The sequence below is a fragment of the Chelon labrosus genome, assembly GCF_963514085.1.
Source record: "Chelon labrosus genome assembly, chromosome: 11".
In the NCBI taxonomy this organism is placed as follows: Eukaryota; Metazoa; Chordata; class Actinopteri; order Mugiliformes; family Mugilidae; genus Chelon; species Chelon labrosus.
Genome location: NC_140344.1, coordinates 10,580,910 through 10,597,541, shown reverse-complemented (window position 1 = coordinate 10,597,541; position 16,632 = coordinate 10,580,910).

The following is a 16,632-nucleotide window of genomic DNA, read 5'->3' as shown; positions in this document are numbered from 1 at the left end:
CATGCATTGCATTCATTTTTTTTAGCTGGGTTCAGCCTCCACACATTCAGCTTAGTACTAAACACATGCCGTTTTTGTTCTTTTTTATTGAAGTAAGACATGTATTAAGTGAAGAATAAGCACGTAAATATGATATTTATGATTAAGTTGGAAAATGTTACATAACGTGTGATCGGCACATTTCTTGTGTCTTGTATGTTTGTTTTTTTTCTCCTGTGAACACACCTACCCCACTGTGCTGCAGGTGATTGACTAAACCTGATCCCACTGGCTAATCAGGAGAAAAGTAGTACTGATACTGGGAAAGAAGCAGCAGTTAGAGCCCATTTTGGCAGCTGTGTATTTGCTTACCTTGTATTTGGAGGGTTTTTATTTTACTTTTTTGTTGTTAATAAATTCCTTATGTCTTATGTCTGCTTCACTGATTATTTTTCTCTGGTTATATTCTATTGCTATGTCCCCCATTCTATGGATTATTATAACAAGATTGCATATACTTTAAGTAATCATCTCATGGTTTGTCAAAATCAGGCATCCGGCATCAGCTATGTAAAGATACGCCTACACGCTAGTGTAGGAGGTGTGAAAATGTTTCAGGTGTGTGAAATTATTTAACAGTGACTTAACTTCCTGTCTAAAAGCATAGCACCCAGAATGTGCGCAAAGCAGGGCGTTCCAGAAAGCACATTAACTTAATTAATCTTCAGCAACTTTTCTAAGATGAAAAAAATAATAACATGAGTGGAAATTACAAGAAATTACATCTCTCGCCAACATGAGAAATGAAAAAAATAAATAAAAAAAATGGAAAAAAAGAAAGTAATTATATTGTTGATACTGAAGATTAAAGGAGGCCACCGGTTGCACATGAGGCATGGCAGATCGTTTGTGAGCTTTGACAGTGCCGGTCTGTCTAAAGTAGGGCTCATCCTTTTACACACCCACTGAGCTCACTGGTATTCCACACTTGCACAAAGAATCACTCCGCTCTTCGCCTCATTTCATTCCCTTGTGGAAGGATTAGAGCTTTGTAGTGCAAATGTGTTGCACGCACGCACACACACACACGCACACTTCTGTCTTGGTTAAGACCATTTATTTGTTATTTTATTTTAGAGAGAGCCACATATTGTTTCTGTAACCTGAGTCCTCAAAGCAGCAGTTGGGTGAAAAGATTGATTGAACAGGGAACTAAAGCCACCAGCCAGTTAGTTTAGCTTAGCATAAAGACTGGAAACAAAAGGAAACCATGGCAAGGCTCTGTGCAACAGTGACAGAACCTTTCATTTGTTTTTCAACAAGCTGACCACATTTGTACATGTGTGATCTCCATAAAATAATCTCACATTACCATGTCAAAGTTTAGAAGCATACTGTTAAGTACTAGATATATCTCCTAGCTTTGTTGTGGGTATCTGATCTTGGCAAAGATATATACACACACACACAAACACACACTCTGTTCAATGTCTGCTTGAGTTAGTTCTGTCAAAGGAGGCTTTCAGTGTGCCAAGGTGTCCCTTGATGAAGACCTGCTTCTCCCAGTGGGAAAGATGGCAGCTCTGTGTGGGGCTCGGGGACCTTCCAGCCACAGATAACCTGGCCCCAGAGATATTGGGATGTCTAAAATTAGTGTCCTCAAAATCCCTTTATGATAAGAAAGCTTGAAATTTCACACCCCATGCTGGTAGGCACTTTGTCCAGGTTTCCGCTGCTTCTCTCTGAGTACAGTGTGAGTGAGTAAGGTAGTGAAACATAACAGGAACTAGCCTACACTGACTGAAAGCGGATCAAGATTTTGAGTGGGTGTCTCTGAGGTCACACGTAAGTGTGTGAATAAGATATAAGTCCTAAGTGAGTGAACAAGAGTTTGTGTAGAAATTTAAACTTAAACTTACAAGAAAAGCCATGCATCGGATATACTACATACAGTAGCTAAATCTTCATTCACACTGAAAATCATGCCCAAATATCAGCTTATGACCGCTGCTACAGACACGTGCAAGTTCCCAGGAGCCTGAAACTGAAGCAGCTAGTCATATAAATACAAAAAGAAAAGCAATCCCAGGGATGAACAGGTTTTACAATTAAGATTGAGTTATGCAGTTGTATGTAAGTGAAAATAAAAATAAATATGTTTGCCTCGCTGGTGAAGTATTCCACAGAGCCTTCAAAGATAAGGCTTCTCCACCTGTGTAGTGCTTATTAACTTTGAGAATTGTTAGGTAGTCTTTGTCCTGTGGTCTGAGTGTACATATGAGACATGGAATAGGATGTTTGACCAGGTAGGACGGTGTTTTATTCTCTGAATGAATGCCTATGTCTGATAGCAATGGCTGAAGTAAACATGTTAACATTTTTCCATTCACTCACGGGGCAATCATGATAATCAGATGAGCTTCAATAGATCACACTGCAGATCTTTTGATACTGAAATGGAAAAAGATTGTGAGTTTAAGGGAACACTGCCAGATGGTGTTATTTTTAGACATTTTTCGCCCTCAAGGGTTTTTCATTTGGTGGTACCTGTGCCACAACATGTCAGTTGCTCTCGTCAACACTTAACAACCTGTTGCCAAAAGAAAATAGGAGACACAACCTGGAAATCAGTCGTCTGGTTTGACCTTATCTTTGGACATGTGTAGACAACCAGTCTCCTTAGCTTATTTAATCATGTTATCTGTATTCCCGTTTGCTTGTTTGCCTGTGTATGCGTGCGTGTCTTTGTGCGTGCAGTAAAGTCAAAGGTTATCGTTTAAGGCCACCATCGTATACACAACTTCAAAAGGTTCGGAGTCTGCGAATCTAATCTTGACTAAATATACAACGTTGTGAGCATTCATTTATAGTTACAGTTGTGTCGAAAGCCCCGTGATTTGATTAAAAATAAAGATTTGGCAAAAAACAAACAGATATGAACTCGATTCTTACGCAAATGTGCAAGAGAATGTAGATGCAGGTTGGTTAATGAGAACAGTTTGTCCATTTTATTGACCAAATTTCCAGATCAGAACTACTTAATCCAAAACAGATACTGGAAATTGAACACTTCCAAATGAAAACATTTTATGACCGCAAATCTCTCATAGCAGCATAGAACACATTGTTCTGCAGTATGCATGAGCCATGACCTTTGCCAGATTTGTGTCATTAGAAACACACAAGTAAAGGTTCTGCACTTCCTTCCTCTCCACCACCTCCTTCCACACACCAAGCAACAACAAAAAAAAAAAGTCATAGGCCTGTTTTAAATCCAAAGCTGTGTAAATCCTGTGGCAGGAGTCCATGAAGCAGTCCTTGGGAGGAGTATAGTGTTTGGGGGATTAGTCCCAGTCCAGGTGGTCTTCATTTAGCCCCCCTACACCCATCAGAGGGGCTGTGAGCTGCTGTAAGAGCTCAGCACATGGTCATCACAACGTCCCTCTGGTTCTGATCTCCTCTCAATTTTGTTTTATGCATTTCAGTACAGTCCACTTTAGCGTTGGGACACTGTTGAATCTATATTAAGCACGATAGGGTCCATGGATTGCACCTTCCATCATGGTGCCTATGTTTTCCAGCTGTGGTTTAAAATGTAAAAAAGCAAGACCAAAATGGAGATCTGGACTGTATGGTTCCTTGACATTGTGTTGGTGGCATGGCGTCTTTCATTGGACGCTAAAGCATTCAGTGGTCCCGAAGCTAACAAGAGCGTTATGTAGAAACAGAAAATAAAAAATAAGTCAAACAGAACTAAAAGGAAGAGGAACAGTCGGTGAAGGAGAAGAAGAAGAAGATGAACATGACAGCAATCATAAAAACAACTGCTGAGTTAATGATGAACTCGAACTGATCAACAAACTAACAACAACTCCGGTCAGACTCATCCTTTATGTTCCCCACTATACACTTTCTGTGGCTCTTTAAATGGGTGTTCCAGGTATTGCCCCTCTGCTTGCTAGAGTCTGGCGTTGTGTAAACAGGTCTAAATGGCAGGGAAGCTGCTGAAGATCTGAGAGAAACTCTGATCAAAGGCACCTGACAGACATAGATGTGTCTGGTGTGGTTCCTTCAGAGGCCCTGTGCTTTTTGACAGCCTCTGTTTGCACAAAACACAGACCTTCGAAAGCATGCTCACCTGCACCAAAGCTCATACAATACTTCACATGGACTTGTCCCACTGGGCTTAGGATACCATATGTTCTCAAATAGGTTTAAAAAGGCTGACATTTTAAAGAAACACTGAAAACACAGCGATGGGGAAGGTATATTTACTTGGCTTCGGCTAACTAGATGGACATATTCTCCTGCAAATACCTCTGTGAGTTAAAGACACCTTTATCCTAGACACCTCTTGAGCAAACAAAGAACGAAAGAGAGGAAGGGTGAAAGAGACCAAAGCTGACAGGGTTGAGTTCAAGACTGCTTCCCTGGTCAGCAGGAGCTGCCTTTGAAAATCCCTTTGACAAAAAGAAACGGGGCAAAGTAAATGTCTTTCCAGGAAGTCCAAACTCTGGAGCGATTTTGCAGATTATTGTTCGAGGTGACATTGCATGAGAGTTCTTTTAGCTGGGCTGCTTCCATGCAGTCCAATCTCGAGGTAAAGGGACCACCCATTAGCCTTGTCTGACTGCCCATTCAGTCTCTGCGTCTATTCACAGACCTGCCCATCTCTCTGGGCTTGCTCCTAGCCAGGGATTGTAGCTGAGGAGTTGGGGGAGTGGCGGTGTTCCTTAAAGCAGTGGTCAGGGGAATGAAGTCTGGTTGCTGTGGGCTGCAGAATGAGACCAGAGCAAGTCAGAGTCGAGGGGTTCTCCTGCTGCGGGAGAGCAGGGCTTTGATTCAACACTCGGCTCCACAGTCGTGTCCCAGAACAATCAACAGCCAAAACCCCAGGGGCCGGGCCTGGTGAGAGGAAAGGTTAGCAGTGGGGTGGGCGCATGTTGTGCATGGTGATGACAGTGACATTGACAATGATGGGGGGACAATGTGGCAGCAAGCAGCTGTGTGGGAGGTGACAGTGGGGTGAGGAGAGAGGTTGAGTTTTGAGGGGCTCTGCTAACAGACTTCTTGGACTGAAGTGTTGGGGTGAAAGGGACAGACTTTGTTTGTGGGCCAGCTTTCACTTGTGCAGCTAAGATCTAGGTAATCATAGAATGTGAGTGCTGAAATTCAGGGGAATTTGTGGGCTTCAAGCTACGTCTGTGTTTGTACATGTTGATAGAATGTGGGACTGCAGAAATTATAAAGGGTGGATTTTCTTGGGCAAAACGGTCTGCTGCTTGGGTATTAGTCAATTAAAATAGGATGTATTTGTTTCATTGTCCGTGTGCTGTGAGGTTGAAGGAGAGGTTTAACAGAGCCCTCACGGCCCCAGCAAACCTGCAACTGAGCACACCTGAGTTCAACCTCGCGTGTCTGCTTCATGTTAGTGCTCCCTGCGCCTGACAACGTGGCTCACATTATGGGAAGCTGCACAGCACCGCGGTGAGATCGGAAATTAATTCAGATTATGTGCATTGAAGGGTATGACCTAATTACGTGGCAATTCATTAAGTGCGCCAGAATCTCCGAGAGCAACTCTCTAACAGACCCCCAACAGTTGCTGGTAAATTTTATTGGGTGTCCTAAAAAATTGAGTTTCCTTTGGCAGATTAGTGAGCTTTGTAAGGTTTCCCTGCCTTCAACACCTGGCATGAAGCCCAATTACACGTTAGGTTTGTGTTACTGTTCATGCAGCTAAGAGTGCAGAGGTCCAAACGGCGTGTCAAGTCTTCATCTTAAAAAGGACATATGGTAGAAAATTTATATTGACCTCTACCTGCAACAACAACTGTCACGTCATGGAAAGTCTTGGGAGCGATAGAAGAAAAGCTTTGAAACTTTTGACTGAGGGCCAAAAACCCGAGTTTGGACAAAGTGTCAGCCTATGGTGCTGAAAATAAAGCCAACAGAGAAGTGCCAAAATTTCCAGCTCCTCAAATTGAGGCTTGATTCATAGAGCGAAGTCCCGTAGACCTCCATGTTAAAATGTTCCATTTTATAGCAGAAACAAAGACTTTTTTTTACAGCCTGGTATGAAAAAAACAAAGAAAGAAAGACTTTTTGTCTCTTTAGCTAATTTACTCCATTCTTTAACTGTGACTATGAGTTATTTTGAGGCTCAAATAATTAAGAGCATGGCAACTCTGATTGACAGGTGGGTGCTCTCACGGGGCGCTAGCTGTCTGTCGAGGTGTCACCCAGCCGCCTCAGCTCAACCTCTTTGCCCACCTTTCAGTCAACCCACTTTTCAAGATCCTGACAGTCGAAGTTACCACAATGAATTTCAAAACCGCTCTTCAAAGTCTTATCAGTGGCCTTGTTCTTAACATACAGCCAGATACTCACAGCCATAGAGCTATCCCTTTTTACATTCTTATAAACTTTTATTTCCTTTTAGATATTTTCATGACAAGACAATAGCATATATTTTGACTATAAACATGCAGGTACAGTGACTGCTCCCTGGACTGTTACTGTTAAATTGAACAGATTTTTCAAATGTCCTGTCGCAGAAAGAAAAGATTCTCCGTTCATAGGACATGAGCAGGCTGCGAAAAGCAAGTGTGACAGAGATTTTATCAAGACAAGAGAGCAGTTAGATTAAACAACAACAAATAGTCAGAGGCCAGCAGTACAGTAGATGTACAAACAGGCAGACAGTCTGTACCATGCAGAATTCAGACCGAGCGTTAATGTTCTTCCACAGTAGTAATACAATACATGCAAATTACAGGAGCAAATATGCTGCACAGCAAGTCAGAGATTTGAGCGTGACTTCACTGAACCACAGGGTCAGCAAGTGCGTGTGAATTAGGTTCTGTGTGGCGTCTTCAACGCTGCATGCCAACGCAGCAGAAATACCTTATTTTCAAATTGACAGGCTCATCCCAGAAGAGACTCCCAACACAGAACACCTCCCTTCTCCTTGAGCTTGATGAGGCCCAGAGAAGGAGCCCCCAGAATGCTGATAACTCCCCCCACTATTCACCAGCGCTCCGGTTCATATTTTTGTGGAGGTCCATTGACTTTCTCCTTTTCAGTCTCCCTTTAATCCCTGGGTCTGTGTCCTCAGTGGCTCTCTACAGAGGGGCTATTATTCAGGGCCTTATTACTGCGCCCCTCGCGGCTTATCTCCTTCCTGGTGACAGTCTTTTCAAGCCTCTCCCTAATGACCTGGGGAAGCTCACATGCTCAACTTCCCAGGGCTGCGGGGCCTCGCTGATGTCAGAGGGGGTGGCCCCCACGCAGGGGCTCCTGGTCCTGCCAAAGAAAAAGAGAGAGGCATAAAAAGGGTCATGCCACAGCCACAAACTCATCACACTTTCCACGTGTCCCCTGCCGCTTTCTTGTCCTTGTGCAGGTGACAAAACCAAGTCTAGCAGAGGGATTCCACCTGAGGACTAAAGCTCAAGAAAACTCCCCTCATTGTGGTAAAAATGAGCTTAAGACATTCAGCAGCTCAAAGGAGGTATCACAGTCTGTTGGATGTGGTACATGTGATGTGGTGTCTTTGTGATTTTAGCTGCGATGACAGAATGAAATCTGAGCTTGTTTTGCTGCATCAGGGTGACGTCAGAAAAGTTGCTGTGAAGGGCAAAACTTCAAGGAACATAAAAAAAAAAAAAATATGAAGGGATGCAGTGCAATTAACTAAAAGATCCAAACCTGGTGTTGATATTCAAAAGTGGTCTGCTGGCACACACTGCGCTACATTCTGTATTCTCAGGCCTTGATTAAAAGTCTTCTAAAGCCAACCATTCATCTTTGTCAAGACAAGTGAGGGGGTTGAACTCCATTTATGTGAGTGAATGTTTTTCATTCTGCTAACATCTTCTTTTCCCCAGTAAATCAAAAGAATGGAACCCCAGCAGAGACCTCATACTGGATCGCCTCAAACTCTGTTCAACCGGTCCAAAACACTGCATTACAATGTACAGCAATATCATGCATGGGGCCATTGAAGCATGGAAAGCTCCAGCTGTTTGCAGATCAGCCTGTTCATTCAAATGTAATTTCAATTCACAGGAATGCTGTAGGAATCAGTGAGGAGGAATGAACTCTCTTTTAGGAGATTGTGAGTGAACATGGTGTCCTACTGGTGCACCTTCCAATTATCAGCCCCGTCTCCTTGCTAAACCTCGTGGCGTCTTTGGAGAAGTTGGAAAAGGACCTGGCAGGCCATCAGGCTTTCATCTGAAATTGGCCCCCTATGAGACAATATAGCTCACCACAATTTGGCCATCAGAGCAGAGCAGACACGCCGCTGGAGAAAGAGATAATGAGAAATGTGACACAGGTGTCATCCCGCTTCCCCACATGGCACGCAGCGCTGTCGGCCCGAGGCCAGGGGGAAGCAGTGTTTGTGTCTCTGAATCATAAACTATTTAAGACTTTGGGAAACATGTTCAACTGGTCCAATTAGGAAAGTAATGACTTTAGTGAAGCTATTTACGGCACAAAAGGCTGGAGACATGCAGGGAAAGCCCTGAAGGAGGTAATGAGTTTCTTGTTTGGCTTTTTTCTGTATCCCCCTTCCTTTTCTCTTCTTTGTTTCATTCCCATCTGGTCCATCTTTAGAGCTGAGAAAAAGTAATGTAGTGAGACATCTGATTGACGAAGTAAATATATTAGTCTCAGATCAAACATGCAAAAAAAGAAGGAAAAACTATTACTTGAAATGCCTTAGTGAAGACTTCCTACCTTTTTCAGTGAAAAAAATTGACTTCATTGAAGTTTTGCCTTCACATTGATTAGATAAGATAACATAAATGTTGACTTCTTGGACTGTGGGACTGTTTTTCTTGCCCCGCTGTCTCCTCGTCATTTTGTGTTTGACAAAAGAGGCAAATTGCTGTTAATAGCTCATCAGCATCTCCAGTTACTCAGATAAGACTCAAACCAAAACCAACAATTCCCGGCCTCTTACAAATTGAACAACCATTTCACACACCGAAATGCTCCTCTCAGCAGAACCTGTGGAATCTGCAAAGCTTCTTGGAGCGGCCCACTGATGCCCTTTGACCCTTTCTTTGAGTTTTCACTGGGGCTTTTAGCCACACCTAAACCCACTTTTAATTACCCCAAAACACTCATACCCCCCCTCCATCAACAAGGTTACTGAGGGGACAGAAGAATGCACAGGTTCAGAAGTGCATGCTCAGAAGTGCAGTGAAGGAACAGTCCAAAAACAGAAACCTAAAACACACCCAAAACTTCAACAAAGCATCTTGACGCTGGTGACTAAGAGGGATTAAGCTGCAAGTGCAAGACAGGCCGCCAAATTAAGCGGAAAAAATGCATTCCTTAGTGTTTATGTGTCCCATTTGTAAACGATACTACTTAATCCCTGTGCATCTGAGACTACATTTACGGGACACGAGGGCACAAGTACAAAGTCTCATTCCCGTTTCCAGCATCTACAATGACAGTTATACAGTGACATATTACTCTACATTACAGTCTTTGCTTTACAAAGAAAATTTAAACAAAACAAACATTGGGGACATATAAAGTGGCTTTCACTTGTTTATTCCATCCTCTGTATCCTTTTTCCAATTTATATTTACTCAAAGTGCTTAGCAGTAAAAACGCATTTTACTTGTGCGAAAAAGCCAAATGCAGCACAAAACTGGGATCTGGTTTCAGTGAGCAGGCCCGACATCTTGAGACAGGTTATGAATGAAAGTTACACTTTATTGTGTTGTCTTAATCCTGACAAGTCAGCAGTACATCCTGAGATCAGACACAGTCGTTTTGTCCCCTGGCACAGACTTAACTCTTCTGCTTATGGATCCTGACAACTCAGTTGAGCTAAAAAAAGGCCCAAGGACTGTGTTCCTGCACGGTAACAACTGGCATCAAAGGAAACAGGGGAATGGGGAGCTCTGATAATAATGGAAAGTGTTTTGACATCCAGGTTTAAGTAATTATTGGATTTAGATAAGAGGGGAATTCCATCCGATGTGAGGTAAAACAAACAAAACAGGAGATTGCAAATTATTCCAACAGCAGAAGCCTCACTGTAGCCTCGGGGTGGGTGCAGCACCCATTACATCATGGATGTAATAACACATGGGACAATGGAAAAATGCATGTTGGTGCAGCCTTGTAGCCTCCCTGCAGGGTCAGAAAGGGGGCGCAAGGATTTTTACTGCAGCAAGGAAAAGATGATCCTGTAAACTAATGTATTGTAAGTAAACGAATGTGTGGCTGTGAAATACTCCCGACACCAAACCAACCAGGATCCAACTTGTTCCACATCCTCTGCATGTGTGTGTTCTCTAATTAGAAATGTTGCAGCAAAATGTAGCATGTAATCAAGGCCTGGCAGGAACTGGCCATTTTTTCCATATGCAGGTGGAGACAACAAAGCAGTCTCTGGGTTGTAGCCTGCAGATGCACAGACTGGATAAATGCAACTTAATAAAAAGATGAATACTAGCTCACCTTGCTGCTGATTTGGACTTAAAGTACAACTTCATTTGAAATGAACTCAATTTCTACAATATACAAACACTATTAATTGAAACAGAACATCCTAAATGCAGAAATGAGAATGGGGGACCAGGTTATTTATTTATTTATTTGAAGGGAGCCAGATCTTACGGTTTTCCATTTTGAGAACAGTTATTGAGGGTTTTTGCTGACCCTGCTCTGTAATTTATTTTTGATTTGCTAATATTGCACTCTATAAATGCTTTTATTTCTGCAGGGCATCCAAATGCTGCTGCATTTTCTAGTTTGATTTATGTCGCCTGCCTAGCAGCCAGACGCTCGTCTAGCCATCTTCCGTTGCCTGTGAGTCATTTACAAAAGAATACAGAGGTAACAGTCTGGGTTACACTCTGGGTCTCCTAAATCACGTCGTGCCACGACAGGTACCACGACAGGTAAATTCTTAATTTGTGGGAAATCACAAGTGGAAATTTGGCAAAACAATAAATCCGAGTTAACCGAGTTATCATTCTGTGTGATTTGCTTGTACTGAAACGCTTTTCTAAAGAACTAAATCACAAATCCAAAACAATCTTGATTTAAATAAATTATTTCCCTGAACATAAACCTCCTTTAACTGAAATTATAACCCATGTAGGACTAACAGGAGGTGTTAGGTAATGATTATTTCTCCTGATAGTGGAATAGGAATGAATATTCCAAAAAAGTTGGAATTGCGTTTTTGGATAAAGTCAGGAAAGAAGTCATGTTAACAATATGAAAAATTAGACGGGGGATTCAAATCCTTATTTTATGCTCTTTTAAAAAGTATATTCTTCAGGTTTTTTTGTGTGTTTGAGTCTTTGTAATCTAACAAACTATTGTGCCTCCTTAATATGTTGCAGAAGGAGAAGTGTAGTGACTGACCTTGGTCCTTCTAAGGACATTAGACACAAAGACACCACTTCAAACATCACAAGGAGCCACTGCTCTGTTACCCACAGACATTATTCCCTGCATACCAAGCAGCCTCCAGATTGGTTCCAACCATACTTGCTAACCTGCTCCTTCCATCACACTTAAAATATATGACCCATAAAAGCCCCGCTGGGTATCTCTCCTTGCATTAGCTAACTTTGGCATCTGTCAGCAACACCTCAATTTGTCTTCTTTATCCCCGAGGAACTCTGTTGTTGTCATCGCTTTATGGAGAGAATATAGCTTTACAAGCGCTATTAAGCAATCCCAGGTTTAGGGTTGCACATCAATCACTTCGCAAAATTTGTGGTGTGAATCCGTCGCTCTGTCCTGACATAACTCCAGGTGATTCCGATGAGACGTGCTTTCCACAACACGAATAACATCACACACAGTATTTCTGCCTCATTGACTAAACCTCTCCACTCTCATAGTTTGACAGCTACTGTTGCAATAGGCTCGGATTTATACACGTGTTGAAGAAGTCTATGTGTGACTCTGATAAAAGTGATCTTCAGACATTTGAGAAATGTTCGTGTGTCTATTGCATTAAGAAAGCACAACAGCAAAAGAGTAGGGAACAGATTCAACTCATAGATCGTTATAGTTTATCTATGCTAAAGTAAGTTGCACATATTAGAAAGTCTACCTAGGTGGCACTGAGTACAGTAGTTATGCTAACCTAGCGCTTATACCAAGGAACCCATTCTTCAGAGTTACAGGTTACGTTAGGAGAAGTGCAGAAAGGATGGGGAGTATGGATGCTACTACGCGATGCTGATAGCATTGCTGCATTTTCAACTACAGGCCAAACTAACTTGATGATATAGCATTATGTTTTCTTCTCTCACTCTCCTCAAAAATCATATTGTTTGTAAAAAAAAAAACTAATAATATAGCGTCAATCACAACTTGCCTGTATGTATATTGTCTTGTATTTTATTTTCACTTCACTAGCTGCAGAATTTACTTGCAGCTTCTTTCATTCTCACTTGAAATCATTTGAAGATTTATATAAACTGTTTACATAGGACGCGCTTCATCAGGGTGTAGTGTTCACATGTGCCAGGTCATTTAATCGGAACAGCTGAACGACCTGCACAAAAATGATGAAAACATAATGCATCTGTCCTCCTCAACACCTATGTTACCTCTTTGTCACATGTTCTTGTTTTCCTACCGTGTAGGTGTTCAGTAATATTCAGTTCTTGAAGTGAAAAATCACACCAAGCTGCCACTTTTGGCCGGTGGAGAGACATACATCCTTACGCATTTACATCAAAAGTGAAGGAGTGCAGAAAGAAAATAATCTTAACTTGATTATTTTTGTACATACATTTTTTTTGACCATTTAAGGCTAAGGCAGATCTCTGCAACTGTTCTGACTGCAATGTATAGACTTATGTCATTTTTAAACAGATTTTAGCTGGAATATTACCCTACATGTTAACATACCTGCTGTCTCCCAGGCCTATAACTAGCTCTACTTGCCAATGCTAGAACAATGCTGCTTTTACATTTAAATATCTTCTAAACTGTCTTCCAAGTTCATTTTGCTATATCCTCCATCTTTAAGCATGATGTCTTGTATTGTATGTGGCTAATGCAGAGCCTGGCAGGCCTAACGGCACAATCTAAGGGGGGGTCAGAGGTTAGCGATCATGTCAGTTGTCCAGTGATCCTGGAGGTCTGCTTGAAACATGGGGTTATCTGGAGCCTGATCTGTGTCTCCCTCTCTCTCTCTCTCTCTCGCATGTATTCTGGCTGTAATAGACGTACAGAAAAGTAGGTGACCTGCGCATTAGAGGGAGCAAACAGTGTTATCCAGCTTCCCATAGACCTGGCGGCATGCGTTCCTGATAGCATCTGTACTCTATCAATGACAGACAGGGTATGGCCGGTGTATTCAAGGGTTTGAGATGTACGCCAGTGTTTATACGCATGTGTGGGTGTGTGCATGTTGGGTGTGGGGGCAGGGTTCAGTTGGTGGTGGGATCTAGGTGGACCTGCTGGACAAACACTCAAGGTGATCTGTCAGGATGGAACGGAAACGTGCAGCCGTAACCTTACTTCACCCATATTGTGGAAGTTTTTGTGACTGGGACCAGTGATGCTTTCTTAGCCTGAGAGCACATGTCAAAACAACGTCTGCAAACAAAACCCCATGCTATACTTTAAAGAACATTCAGCGGCAGATTTATGGCATACTGTATGACGAAATATATTATTATTATTAAATATATACATAAATACACTGTAGAAATTGTATTTATTTTATCGTAAATCATTTATGTTGTATAAAGTAGATTCTATAGAATTCCATATCCATTTTATAGACTTAAATCTGAACAAAGTGCAGTAGTGAGAGCAAAAAAGACTAATTCTAGTTTCAGTTGTGGTCAAATGTGCTAGCTACAGCTTTATTAATAAATCAAAAAAAAAATAAAAATACACATAATGCAGTCCAACCTGTGCATGATTTTAAAATCATTTGCAATTCAGTCAACTCTGGGTCAGACTTGCTTCATACCCAACGACTGCCACAGTGATCATCTCAAACCTGCAATCTGTGAGACTCGGTTTCTTAACAGCGCCGCAGTCTGCTTAGACTCGGCTTGACACTCGTCTTCATGAGCACCTCTGCCTCGGCTTTTGATCTACTCTTCAATTACACCATGTAGCAATCATCTCCACATCCCAAAGATGGTGATTGAAGTTAAAAGGAGTCACACTAATAATTTACCCACATACCTGGCTATGTGCGGCAGCCGCATTTCAGAAAGGCTTTAAGGGAGTTTGATACTTTTTTATTTTTTATTTTTTGTTCTTTAAACTTAATTGTAGATATTACCTTTTTCCAGTTGCTTTCTATCCCCTACAGTAGTAAAAGATGGCAGTGTGAGGCAGCAGTGTGCTTTTGGGTTTATGATGACATCCTCAGTTTACCATGACAGCTAAATGCTCAGGAAAGGGGCCCCGTTTGGAGCATCCCCAAATTTTGAGTGACTTGAAATCTGGTGAAAACCTCAGACATCTTCTTGAGAAAAAACACAAAAGGGGTTAACAAACATGATAGGATTAGCACCTTTGTATGTATTCTTTAAGGATTATGAGATGTGAATTGTTTCCTTCAAAAGAAAATCAGCTTTTTGTTGTTTTGTCCAACATAATAGTTTCTTTTGAAATCAGATTTTAATCAAGTCAACTTGAGAAAAATGATCAAAACCACCGTTTTGTTCATGAAAAGTTCTGAATGGAGTCACAGCTATATGACATTTGAGTATGACATTAATAATAGCATTCACTGTAATTAAAGTCCTTATAGTTACGTTTCACCACTCTGCAGCCATCTTGGTAATGATGGCTGTTATTTTGGATCAGCAAGACCAGGCCCCTATCAAAATGAATGGGGAGGGATCCATAGCTTCCATTTCAGTGTTGTGCATGCACACAATTTGTTAAAAATGCTCAAAGTGTTCGCCAACGTTACCCTAAATTGAGGTTTAAAAGCATTTTTCAAGATTTACATCTACACTGCACGTGCAAGGTTTTACAACACCAGCTTCATTTACAGCTCAGTCCAAAGTGTTGTGACGTCACGTGACCAACATCTCTGGCTCAGGCTAATCCATATAGGGTGAGCCAAGAAAAGAAAATGAGTACGCTTGATATGCCATTAAATATGATGGACAGACTCTCCATCATATGGTTGAAACTGTCTTGAACCTCATCTGTGTGCTTGACTGAGTGCAACAACACAACTGGGGTTGATATGTTTCCAGGTTTGGCTGTGAAGCAAACTATTTGTGGGGCAGGATAGGTGTCAAACTACAGTCACCTGTGGTTGTTTTCTCATGGATTTCTCTCAGGACTTTTGTCTCTTCCTTATGATGTTTGTGCTGATACCCATGTTTTGAGAAAAGTATATTGACAATGGGAAATCAAATGTCAGGAAGAACACATTCAACGCATGACCCACATGCCACGCAGCATCAACCGAAGAGAATTTATTTCCTGCCACTCACTCAACCATACTGTCCATCATTGTTCACTTTTTAATCCATAGACTAAATCTGTGGTGGGTGTGCTCAGTCCTCCATATCATCCACAGTCGCCATTATTCTGAGCTGTTCTTATTTATAGTCCACTAAACATTACCACCAACAGTTTTCACTGTGGATAAAGGATAAATCCATGGGATTAGGCTGACTCAGCATTTTAGGTGTAAGTGCAAGAGCTCGTCTGGCATTAACCCAAAGTGTGGTGAATGCACAAGACAAAAAGCCTTTGGTTTTGGAGATTGGAGGGGATCAATCACATAAAAAAGGCTTCGCTATGATAAATAGAAACTCTGAATGGCGATTCCGCAATTTATAATTTGACCACCAACAGCACAATTCTTGCTGCTGAGGAGCTGTAACTTGAATAGTATTATTTTTAGTATTTTAATTTTGTATGCCTGTTATTGATGTTCCTGGATTTTCTTTCAGAGTAAATCATTCCGCACCATGTCTGCACCATAATCTCCTCCACCAGTGAGCACAAAGGCAAACTGTACAAGGAAAACTTGTACTGTATGTCAATGTATCAACCCCTTTATCTTTTGTCTTTACTCTTCCCTCAGAGTAGCCCTTAACCTCATCCATCAACGTGTCCTAACAAGTGAGGAGCAAATAAGGTGGAGCATTGTTTAATAGCTTAAAGAATAAACCATCTGTGGCAGTGTTTTGTCATTCGTGAGCTGAGAATATTCTCAAGACCTCAAAGCTGGGGTCTAGACATGCTTTGAAATTTCCGAGTGAGTTCATTGTGAGAGATCAGAGCAACCACTCTGGTCCGCCTTGGGATATTTATCCAACGAAAGACTGGTATTTTCAAGAGTATTACAGAGTGACAATACGAGGGAAAACCTAGAAAAGAGAGATAAGAATACCTTAAACAATATAGGAAGTAAACCATTATAGAATCTGCTTTTGTATTCAGAGATTTTAGAGCATATTATTAGGCTTCCAGCCCACCTGGGGATGAAACCCTGTTCATGTCTTCAAACATCTCACACAGACTTCCTCTTAAATGTTTCTCATGCAAACCTGCGTGGTACAATCAAGAATGAAAGAAGGCCAACTCAGATGTCACTGACTTAACCCCTGACTTGTCACTAGTCACTCAGCCATTGTCAAAAGGAAACCTTTCCTT